We start from the raw sequence: 12,109 nt of genomic DNA on the forward strand, positions 1-12,109 counted from the left end.
AGAGAGAGAGAGAGAGAGAGAGAGAGAGAGAAAGAGAGAGAGTTCTAAATATAGAATCCTTTCATAATTTCCTGTATGTACTTTTGACGCTCAAAACGTTTATCGTTCGAAACTCCCATATTTCTCCCTCACGAAACTGACATAAGGAGGGATAGCGTGGCACGCGGAGCAATTTACGACGCTCATTACAATCGATTCGTTTAGGAATGGGACGATTCGTTTACTTTACATTATATACGTATCCGATCGTGCAAATCGAGCAATTTCTCGCGAGAAATTAGCTCATCGCGTGCGACGGCAGCGCGAGGAATATCTTCGATCGCGCGTGTATGATTTGCCATAGCGCGAATATTCGGGCGCGCTGCATTTTTCGTAATTGGCTCGCTTTATGCCGTGTCATGCGCGAACGAAAAATATGTATTGTTTTCACACGGCACGACGCGGTCGTTGTGCACAAACACACTGTGGATTATCGAACGCGGGATGATCGCAAGCGCGCGGGACACGCGTGTCGTTGCCGCGATTACATCGCGCCGCGAGAGAGCCGAAACCCTCAAAAACACTAATTTTTAGGAAGCTGCATGATGCGCGTTAAATAAGCGTCCAACCGTCGTTCGTGCGATCCGCTATTTTTATTTTGTAAAACAAATGCGAGTGACTCACACGTTACGTAAGATACGCAAGATACATATGTCCGCGATGCAAGAAAGATTTAAAACTTTTCACTCAATTTAAATTCGTGCGAATAGACAATCGTTTATTTATTTGTGTTAACTTTATGGTTTTGAATATGTTGCGCTTGTCACCACGTAAATAATACACTCATTGTCAGAATGCAATTGTGTTAACATGACACGACAATTGATTTTCATTCGTACGACAATTGATTTTTTGTTTTGCACGTACAATTAATCCGATCATATTGGAGTGTTTATACGATCGCTTTTCAAGCATAATTATAGTAAATCTAGACGGGGGTGGTCAGCCCCGGGGCGAATCGCGGTAGTTTCTATAACGATATTTGCTGCGGTGCGGCAATTTAGGTATCGTTTTATCGACGGCGTAATATACAATTCGTGTGCAGATATATATATTTTACAGAGAGAACGAAATATAGGAATATACGGAGTGCGAGAGAGAAAGAGAGAAAGAGCGAGATACGGGCGACTGTGTACGCATACGTATTATATCCACATACACGTCCCACATCGGCTAATCTCGTATTTGCGCGATTAATTCTACGCGTTTAACGGAATCCCGTGTCTCGCTAATTACTCTGTCGCGAACATTTCGCGCGCGCACTGACGATGCTGTTTTCGCGTTAATTACGGAATCCGTTGGCTAATGGGTCGAACAAATAAAAGAGAGGTAGGTAAATATTCTTTCTTTTCTAGAAACTAACAGCAAAAAATTATTTCAAGTACATATATAAAGATATATATATATATAATGTATATATATAATGTATACGTATGTATACATGCCTACGTATAGTTGTTTTTTTTCACCATACGAATATTTTTTCCAAAATTAATTATACAAATTATTTGCCTTGCATTTTAAAACCTCTCTTTGAGATAGAATCTTATTTATTTTAATCATAACAAATCGCGCACTTCGGAAGCTTAATAACGAGTCAGCTGCGCTGCGATATATCGCTCGTCGTGCGTAAGAGTGACGTGGATCGTTGGCGTATATTACGTACGACGAGTTTAAAGCCACGTTTAAGCCGTACGGGGCTTAGGTGCGTCTATTTTCTAGCAAGGTCCCTAAACCGGAGATTAAAGCCATCGCTTTTGCGCGAGGGCGTTCCAAAAATCCAGGGATTACGTCTAGGCAGCGACGGCGGATATGAATTAATTTCAACGTTAAGAGCTAATCGCGTCTCTCATTTATAACGATGTTTCTTTTTGCGCGCTTCCGTCGCTCTCTTGAATCCATAGACCTACTTTACTATCAAATAAGTGTGTTATCGCCTTGTGTTTAAAAAAACTAAAAATAGTTTGATCAACTTTGTACACATGACCGATTGATAAGTATCCAAAATGGCGCGATAGTATATATAATAGTAGCGACGTTAATATCATTAGTTAGTATCGCTGTTGTCGTTTTATCTTTTAGACGAACAAGTATCAAACGCTGGCTCATTATCGCACGTAGTGTCTGTGTGACAACTTGCCAAAAATTAATCATTTACAGCGTCGATAACTTCATTGTTGCTTCAAACTTTCTTTCGACCAAGTTCAATTTTCCAAATACAGAAATAAATAGAAACATATCGCACGGTATATATAGCGAATAAGGCGGATAAAGCAGCAATTCAAAGCCCAACTCATAAATTTTTGCCATGGCAACATTGATATAAAATATAAGCTGATGTACTGTCAAAAATCACTAAGAGCGTTTATTTTGCCGAGCTGTCACACAAACACTACGTGCAATAATGAGCTAGCATTTAACATGTGTTCTTCTGAAAAATGACACACTTTTCAACGATAACAGCAATATGATACTAACGTTGCTATATATACATCGTTTCGGATACTTATCAATCGCACGCGTGTATAAAGTTGATCGAATTTTCAGTTTTTTAAGCACAAGAAGATAACATACTTCTTTCACAATAAAGTAGGTCTATGAATTCAAAAAAGCGACGAAAGCATACAAAAAGGATAATCGGTATTATCTATGCGTCGTTTTGGATACTTATCAATCGCCTCTCGTAAAATAACAATTATTTAACCCTTCTAACCTGTCTAGATCTAAAAAAAACCTACAAGTATACTGTAGATTCGGTCTGTGAATCCACGCGACTTTAAGATCGAATATCTCTGCAAAACATCAATGTTTTTTAAAATTTTGTTCTTTTGAATAAAAAATTTAGGTAATATTAATTTATAAATTTAGACTATATTACACAAGTGCTTAAACTAAAAAATTATTTATTTACTTACTTTTTGAATTTATTTACTTACTAACGTTTTCCGTAGACCTGGGTCTGTCAAATCCTACATTTTACAACTAAATATTCGCAAAACTATTGAACAGCTGACATTGTTAACGTCCTCTATACCGTTGTTTAAGGCCCTAAAGTTTTTTTCAGAGTTCTCAGATGTCGCTTAAAACTAATATCTACTAGAGACATTTGTTTAAAACTTTTGAGTGAATCTGGAAGACCTATGTTTATGTGCGCGCGCGAACAAAGGGTCAAAAACAAGTATTTCGTGATAATCTATTTATCTGATATCTCTCTATAATAAAATTGTCTAATTTCTGTTATTTATATTATTTATATGTTTGAGAGTTTATAGAATAATATATAGAATAATATGTATACACGTGTATATATGTAATATACTTATATGTATATATGTTATGTATTTTCTCATTTTATTGTTGCGTAAATTTCTACTTTTGTTTGTTATATCACGTAATTTACGTTATTGTCATTGAAGAAATTTTCATTGAAGAAAAATCGCGAATTCGTCTATACTTAAAGATGCAAAGCACAGGAAACATCTCGTTACAATTTTGCTTCGGGAAAGAGAACGGGGCTAATCGTTGCGACATAGTATGCATTTCGGTGCAGCCGGCACAGGGGAGTTAGTAGGGTGTTTTTGACGCTGACAATACCACAACTCACAGGTTGGCCTAATAAAACTATGATCGCCGGATAAAACAGTACAGTGCATGCTGGTAATTAGCGGTATACATAAATCATTGGCAACGCGCCGCGTAAACGCACACACTCACACGCGACGGCACCAACCCCGTCCCCCGCGCGCGATGCCTCCGGCAAATCCCCCCGTATGCTTCCACTGGCCACGACTCGCCGAGTAAACGAATACACGTGTAACGCAAACGTTGCGACACACTCGTACCGCGCGGAGCGAGTCTTTGATTTTGATCCGCCGCTATTTAGGGTTGCGCAAAGGAAACAAGCAACTTTTGTGTGCTGTTTTTCTTCTTTGTTTTCGATTTTCTTACTTAATGTTCTGTTTACGATTAAATAGAATAATATTTGGATAAAATATTATTCTTCTTTTCATATGATAATATTTATTTATAATAACATTGTTGCGCGGCCCTTTTTGACATATGAAAATTATTATCGATTATTATTAGATACTGTATAAATCTAGTTTTCATTTCAAAAACTTCGTTCCACACGAAATCCTAATCATCGTCACGGACATAGATACTCGCATCGGCTCGTTAATCACTCTCTGACGGCCTTTCTCTCTCTCTCTCTCTGTACCCTAGTCGCACCTGAGAATTGGCTCGTCGCCGTTCGTCCGAGTAATTCGATTCCCCACTGCGGCGCATTTCATTTATAATCGCAATGGTGCGCCTATTACCGGCTATGTATCGTTTTGAAGTGCACAGGAATGCTCGCACTATACGTCGATGATGTTTCTGTGTCGCTCTTTGTCTGTCCTCTCTCTCTCTCTCTCTCTCTCTCTCTCTCTCTTTCTCTCACGAGAGCTTAGGGTACGTTTGTCGGTGGTTGGTCGCGGCACGAGGGAAGAGGAAAGCAGGACAGAACGACCGATACAGAGGGCAGACAGAGGGTGCCAGGGGTAGACGGGAAGTGGCAGGTCTATCGCCATCGGAGCCGGCAATGCGAGTCTAGGTTATCCGGTGACACAAAGCAGATTCGACTCGCGCGCGCAACGAGGCTCTCTCGGCACGTTGGATTATCACCATTGAAAATGATGCAACCGAAACCCCACTGTTCGGATGCAGTCGCGCTTGAACGCGATACTTGCACGCGGTGCGACACGACGCGGTGCTGCGCTGCGCAAAACCGGAAGCGAATTCCTTGTCGCGTCGCTGGGAATTTGTCGTCGATCTCGCAGTATTTTACCATTTCGTACGTATTTTAATTTATTTTTGCTTATCTTAATCAAGTTGTCATTTTTTCCACAATTGGCTTTGTACTTTGTAACAGCACGTAAGCAATACATATATGCAACATAAGGGTGTCCGACAATTAGTGCAAAATCTCTCGTAAGCAGGTAGAAAAAGTAAAACTGAGTCAAAAAGCAGTTCTGAACCATTTTTTTCTATTCTTTCTACATATAATAAAGAAGTAATTATTGAATAAATCAAGCCAATCAGCGCCGACCTTGAGAGAGAGAGAGCCGCGCGAAGCGCTCACGCACACCAGGCGTGTGGTTCACTGACGTGCATTCGGCTAAAGGCGGTGCTGATTGGCTTGATTTATTCAATAATTACTTCTTTATTATATATAATAGAAAACAATGGCTCAGGACTTTTCGACTTAGTTTTACGTTTTCTACCTGCCTACGAGAGATTTTACACTAATTGTCGGACACCCTGTATAGACATAAAGTTCTATCAACTGTTTTAGAATAAAAGAATCTAATATTTTGTAATATATGTATATACAGGTAAAATTTTGAATTAACTTTACAATTTATATACTATTCATACATATGTATACATATTTGTGTGTGTGTAGATATATATATTGATTGATTGATCTTTATTTAGCTTTCCCAGCAAATCACCATTCTTTTAAATAGTTCGAGTCTTTCGCTACTTTTTATTTTTGCTAGTAAGGCGTTATACATTTTTATTCCTTTGTAGAACATACTTTTTTGTGCATTTCTTGTTCATTTGTTCTGAATTTTATTTTATTTCCAACTTTTTTTTGTCTTGTTTTTTTCTCTTTCATTGTCTACTATTTCTAACCTATCTTTTAATAACATATTTCTTAAAAAAGAAAGAAAGAAAGAGAGAGAGAGAGAGAGAGAGAGAGAGAGAGAGAGAGAGAGAATAGCTCTTGTAGAAAAAACATAACTATATTTAGAAATAAACGATATAAACCATGGTCGATACGCGTTTACTACTCTACCATAAAATTCCGGAAACGATCCACCACTAGTGATACCGTGTCAATTGGCTCACCGCGATTATTGCGTTCCGCACACGATATAAGCGCGCTTTATCGAGAATTCGGCGTTAACCGCAGATCGAAAATCATTGACACCGTTGCGGCACGCGCGTTCCAACAAAACGAGACAATTCGCAGAGTTCTTGCGGTTCGGATGCGCGTAACGACTGACGCGTTAGAAGAGGGAAGTAAGGCGAACCACCCCCCGGGGGGTTGTAGCTAAATTGGCGGCAGTATATTACCGGTCGGACCGGCGCATTTAATTTGAATATAATCGCGGAAGGAGATCTCAGAAGCTCGAGGGCACTCCGTGGCGCGGGACTGCGTGACGGTGACCGGAAGTGCTCCCGGGACACCGGAAACAAAATGGCCGCTTTCTCTCTCTCCTCAACCCTCTCGCAACCGCGCCACCTCGCTGTGGCGCCGCGCCGTCACCTCGTCCTCCTATCGCCGTACGACTCACCTATACTGCTTACTTACGCGAGAGCGTCCGCCCTTTTTCGTATTCTCTCGTCTCCATTCTCAAGGAAATTGTAGCACAAAATTAACTAACTTTGTGCTTATGATTTCAACAAAATAACGCTGCGGGATCATGAAATGTGAAACATTTGACGAAACGAGTGGTATAGTAGAATAGTAGAAACTTACATTCAATTCACATGCAAGTTTAACCCTTCAAGATCAGACGTAAGTCTCTCGGATCTACTAAAAAATTGGTTGTTTTTTTTATAAAAACCGCTATATCTTCAAAACTATTAGAGATTTTTTCAATTTGTTTTCTTTGATCGATGCAAAATCAAACTTTCGATTAAAAAAAAACAACATTGAAAAAATATTGATTTTCCGCGGAGATATTCAATCTTATATAAAGTCGCGTAAATCTCACAGAGACTCGGTTTGACCAACTAGTCGTTATTTTTGAGGTTTGGCCACAAGAGGTTAAGAAAACAATACATGCAGGACTTGCATGTTCAGAATAGATTTTGCGAATTGTCGCATTGTTTTATTAAATATTGTATTTCGCGCGATACGTGGAAGGTAATAATTGATGATAGAATATTCTTGTTCGTTCGTTCTATCGCGCGCGCACAAGACGGGCGCCGCTATGAACGGAAAGTCAATAAGCGGTGTCAATGTCGTAAGTTACGTGTAACTGCTGCTCGCTCGCGGGTAAGGGAGTTTAGTGATTTAGGAGTAATTGCGCGATGCCGGGCGATGATTCGCGTGGGAATGCAACAGGGCACTGTGTTCGATAAGCTCGGTGGAACAATAACAATTAAACCGGCTAACTCGTAATGCCAAAATACAATATAAGCACGAACAATGCCGCCGCCTAGTCTGCCGACGGGGTAGGACGCGAACGGCAGTCGTCCGACAATACCAGCTATGCTTTTGTTAGACAAAGGCGAGACTCTTGAAGCTTCCTCGGGCAGAGATCGTAAGTCGTGGAAGAGCTTAAGCCAGTCACATCTTATACTACGCGCCGCGGTTTCAGTGAGAGAGAAAGAGAGAGAGAGAGAGAAGATCGTAGAATTTAATTAAAATCCATCTGACTGCTTCATGAAACTTCACGTTTCAGAAAATGTTTCGAGCCCAACAGCGTTGCGTAATTTACGAGAGCGTTCGCTTTTTCGTTCCGCAATAATTATCAATGCATGATTATTGATACAATTATTTGACAAGCTAATAACGTGGCACGCGTATGTATCTCTTCTCTGGTGGTTATTAATTAATTATTGCGATGCATTAACTGTGTATTGAGCGCCGATGACAATAGCAAAACCGATTTTCACCGCGTGGAACTTGCGACACAAAAATACACCGACAAATTTCCGGCTTATTTTCGTTCTCGCGTAAATTTCTTCGTTTCGCTCGATCCGTATCTGGTCCTCTCGCGCGACACTTTCAATCAAACGCAGCCGATGTTCGCAGCTCCAACTACGGCCTCCGACGAATTGATGGTCGGAACGCAGTGGCGGCGATAAATCTCGAAATTGCGCGACGCACAAAGTGCGTCATCGGCTTTAAACAACAGCGTACGTGCACGAGAGATAGCTGCCGCGCGATGGGACGGTATGAATTTGATATTTTTTATCCGCGCGTTTCGATCGCCGTGAGATATTAGCTGAGAATCACACTGGGAAAACAGACGGAAGAGCTCGCCTCGTGTTAATGCCGTATGATGGGATTTTATCATTCATTGCACGCGTTTTGAATTGCCTGGCTCCGCGAGTCTTTGATTATTATTTAAGAAAACATAGTTGCTAACAACACAGATAAACTGCACGATTACTATAAAAACAAAAATAACGTTGTGTGTCACGCATAATAAAATATTTGAGAATCACTTAATAGTACGTTAATGTTCCCGCCATAGATTATTTTTATATTTCGTCATGCAAGCGTTACGAATGCGACATAGAAATTTAATCCTTCGGTGCCAGATATGGATCTCCGAGATCTACTCAAAAGTTTTAAACCGATGTTTCTACTAGGTTAACTTAGCGCGACATTTGAAGGCCATGAAAAAAACTTTAGGGCCTTAAACAATAATAGAAGTCGTTGACAGCATCATTCGTTTAATAGCTTTGCGAAGTTTGAATTTTGAAGTGCAAAAAAGGCATGAGAGACTCAAGTCTGGACAAGACGTTGGCATTTTGAAAAGTAAGTAAGTTTTTTTTTCAGTTTGAGCACTTTTAATATATTAAAAAATGGTTGGTTTTTTTCATAATTTTATTAAAATATATGTACATTTATAGCAATTTATTAGGTCATGGAGCGCAGAAAAGTTTCAAACGTTTCTTTGAAACTACTAGAGATTTTTTCAATTTGTTTTTTTGATCGACGCAGAATCGTTTAAATTTTTTATTTAAAAAAAGAATATGTCTAAATATTGATTTATTGCTCAAATATTGCACGTCAAAGTTGGGCGCTAGAGAAAAATGCATTCTTCAAATAACATTTAAAAAAACCCATTGTGAAAATGTTTTTAATTTTGCAAGTTTTAGAAGACACTTTTGTCCCCTAAAAGTACGAACGAATTCATAAAAAATTGCGTTGGAAGTTTGTAAAAATCTTAATTACACAAAAAGTTATGAACTTTTAAACAAAAAGTCTTTTTTCGAGAAAAAATTGTCAGGTTTTTCTTTAAACGCTTATATCTTCAAAACTACCGAAGATTTTTTCAATCAGTTTCTTTTGATCGACGCAGAATCGTTCGACTTTTTAATAAAAAATAAAAACAAAATTGAAAAAATATTGATTTTTTACACAGATATTCGAACTTAAAGTCGCGTAGATCTCACAGACCCAGTGGGATGTCTGGACAACTCGTAAGTCATTTTTTATGTTTGGCACTGAAGGGTTAACTCTTCGTGACCAGATCGGGTCTGTGAGACTCACGCGACTGTCAGATCGAATATCTCCGCAAACAATCAATATTTTTTTCAATTTTGATTTTGTTTTTAATCGAAAGGTTAAACGATTCTGCGTCAATAAAAAACCAAATTGAAAAAATCTCTAGTAATTTCGAAGATATAAGCGTTAAAAAAAATTGATTTTTTCTAGAAACGCTAATGCGCAATTTTTAAATGGGTCTGAGAGATCTGGTCTTGAATGATTAAATTTCTTTACCTCTGAAAACATCGGCTTCACATTACGCGTAACAATTTTAAATAATGCTTTATTTAGCAACACGTTAAAACATAGTATGTCGTAAGATAGCAGTATCAAGAAAATTAACATATAAATAAAATTTTCACATAATTATAGAGTTTATCGATAGAAAGATCAGATAAGGCAACACAGTATATATATATATATATATATATATATGTATATGTACACACTATATAGTTTAATCTTTCAAGGACTGAATTTCCATATTTGAGCTCACGACAATCATGAAAAATTCGTTCATTTGTAAGACCTCGATTCACATAGCACACGTTCTCCCGCACGTTTCCCCATCGCTCGTCAATGAGTAATCCGCATTTTCGTATCGCGGAACACAAACTCGAGAAACTGACGAAGGGGAAAAAAAGAGAAAAGAAGACGGGAGGTCTCACTCTTACGAGTTCATGAGCCACGATGCTTTCTAGCACGGGAGCGTATGATTAAACAACTCAGGTGTTTTATGCTCGGCTCGTGGAACTCGCGTGACCCAACGGCCACATCCGTTTCCGCCTTTGCGTACGGTCAACCGCTTCGACCCCTAACCAATGGTTCGCCTTAAGGGTTGCGCGTTACCATCGACCGCGAAAGAAAGTATACTTTCGCCGACGTATCTTTAGGCCGTAATCGACTTTGCTCGGCAGTCACGCGCCGACGAGGACTTCTTCGCGAGAGCTCTTAAACTTTTTACTGCATATTCCGACGACACCAAGAAGCGATATTGTTTTCACGCTCTGTAAAGACATCCGTTTCGCTTTAATTTGAGGCAACACAGCGCGAAATAATGTGTTTTTCTAATGTTAATATTTTAAATAAAAAGATAATGAAGAGGCAATAACGAGCTATACTTGATGTTCGGATAAATTTCTTCTTTATTTCGAGGAATTAGTAAAGATACAAACGTATCGATCCACTATGGGATCTTCTTCAGTGTCTCTACATGAAAAAATTACAATGAATGCATGATCTATTCGCGACGATAATGAAGAATATGAATACAGAAAAGATATATACTACAAACATACATCATGCATTCATTGTAATTTTTACTGATTCCTCGGAATAAAGAAAAATTTTACTCAAACATCAGGTGTAACTCGTTATTGCCTCTTCCCTATCTTTTTATTTAAACATACAACGAGCACGGAACATATAGTTAATATTTTATTTTATCTAATTAAAAGAAATAATCTAATACTAACAACGCGAAAGTTAATCCGTCAATGAGAGTCTACGCTGGATGTGCAAAATAATATAATATCTAGATATTTTAAAGATTAAAAAATCGTAGCAAATATTTTTCAGAAAATACTTTTTTTTTATTGAAAGAAAGAGATGGAGGTAGTAAACTAGTCTTGTATAATATTATTTCGTCCTATATCTTACGCTGTAACAAAAAAAAGTATGCTATTAAAAACAAACATAAATGTAGGCACATAACACCAGAGTGAACGCACGGCTTCGACACGGTGTTTCGGCCGAGTCAACTCAAACTGAGGAGAGGGTGCAAGAAAGGTCGGGCAAATGCCGAGGAGTGACATTAAATACGTCGAAATGCCATCGACCCTCCCCGTCAAGTGATATGTATAAAGGATCGATTCCACATTGCTTCCTATATATTGTTTTATTCCAATGTGACGTAATTTAATTGATAATTTATAGGTAAAACACTATAACTTATGAAATGAATGTTTTCTAAATATCACACTACGTGTCACGGTATATAACAAAATTAATGGAAACCTACGATGTGCTAATAAAAGAGAGAACGCAATTAATCCTTTTAAACATACCATTTAATCATTTTAATCGCTGTTGAAAGCCAAATTGCCATCATTAAATTAAATAAATAATTGCGTTGTTCATAGCCCTTTCAAAGGAAGTGATTAAAATTCGAGACCGCGTGTGTTTTATAAATTTGTGTGAAGCCTACCCTTTTGTATGTATATGAATTTAATTTTTAAATAAAAACACAAAATATTGAATAAAATATTAATTTTTCGAAAAAAAAAGATTAATCTCGACTATCAAAAGGTTAATCAACACACATACAAAACAGACGCTTTTGGTAACTAGCCGGGCCAAAGGGATGTTAACACCGAATGGTTGAACTGTTGTTTTGGACAACCAAAGACACGAGGGTATAATTAATTCGGCCATTCGGCTTTATCGCTACGCTATTATACTCGGCCGTATCTCGCCGCGGATATATTCGCTCTGCTCTTCTCTCCCTCCGAATCCGCGAGTTTTCCGAGAAATTAGTCGGCATGATTTGCATCTGACGTGCACCTCGAGGCACCCACACGTCGCGTCGCTTCGCATAGTTCGCAACTCTGACTTTCCTCTCTCTCTCTCTCTCTCTCTCTCTCTCTCTCTCTCTCTCTCTCTCTCTCTCTCTTTCTCTCTCTCTCTCTCTTTCTCTCGTCGGAAGCTCTTGTGTCAATTATGCCCGTCAAGAGAGGAAATGTCGAGCGGATTCTTCTCGTTGTGCGACATCGATCCTTCTCTTCGAAGTTT

The 12,109-nt window shown here is 38.7% G+C and overlaps 1 protein-coding gene across 2 annotated transcripts in view; it reads right to left on the minus strand.

Annotated features, from left to right (window-relative positions):
* LOC109857609 (LIM domain only protein 3-like) overlaps positions 1-12,109 on the minus strand; it is an 85,695-nt gene that overhangs the window by 27,093 nt on the left and 46,493 nt on the right. The gene's annotated exons all lie outside the window — the stretch shown is intronic.

This window comes from Pseudomyrmex gracilis, unplaced genomic scaffold (genome assembly GCF_002006095.1).
Source record: "Pseudomyrmex gracilis isolate BER0280 unplaced genomic scaffold, ASM200609v1 scaffold_166, whole genome shotgun sequence".
Lineage (NCBI taxonomy): Eukaryota > Metazoa > Arthropoda > Insecta > Hymenoptera > Formicidae > Pseudomyrmex > Pseudomyrmex gracilis.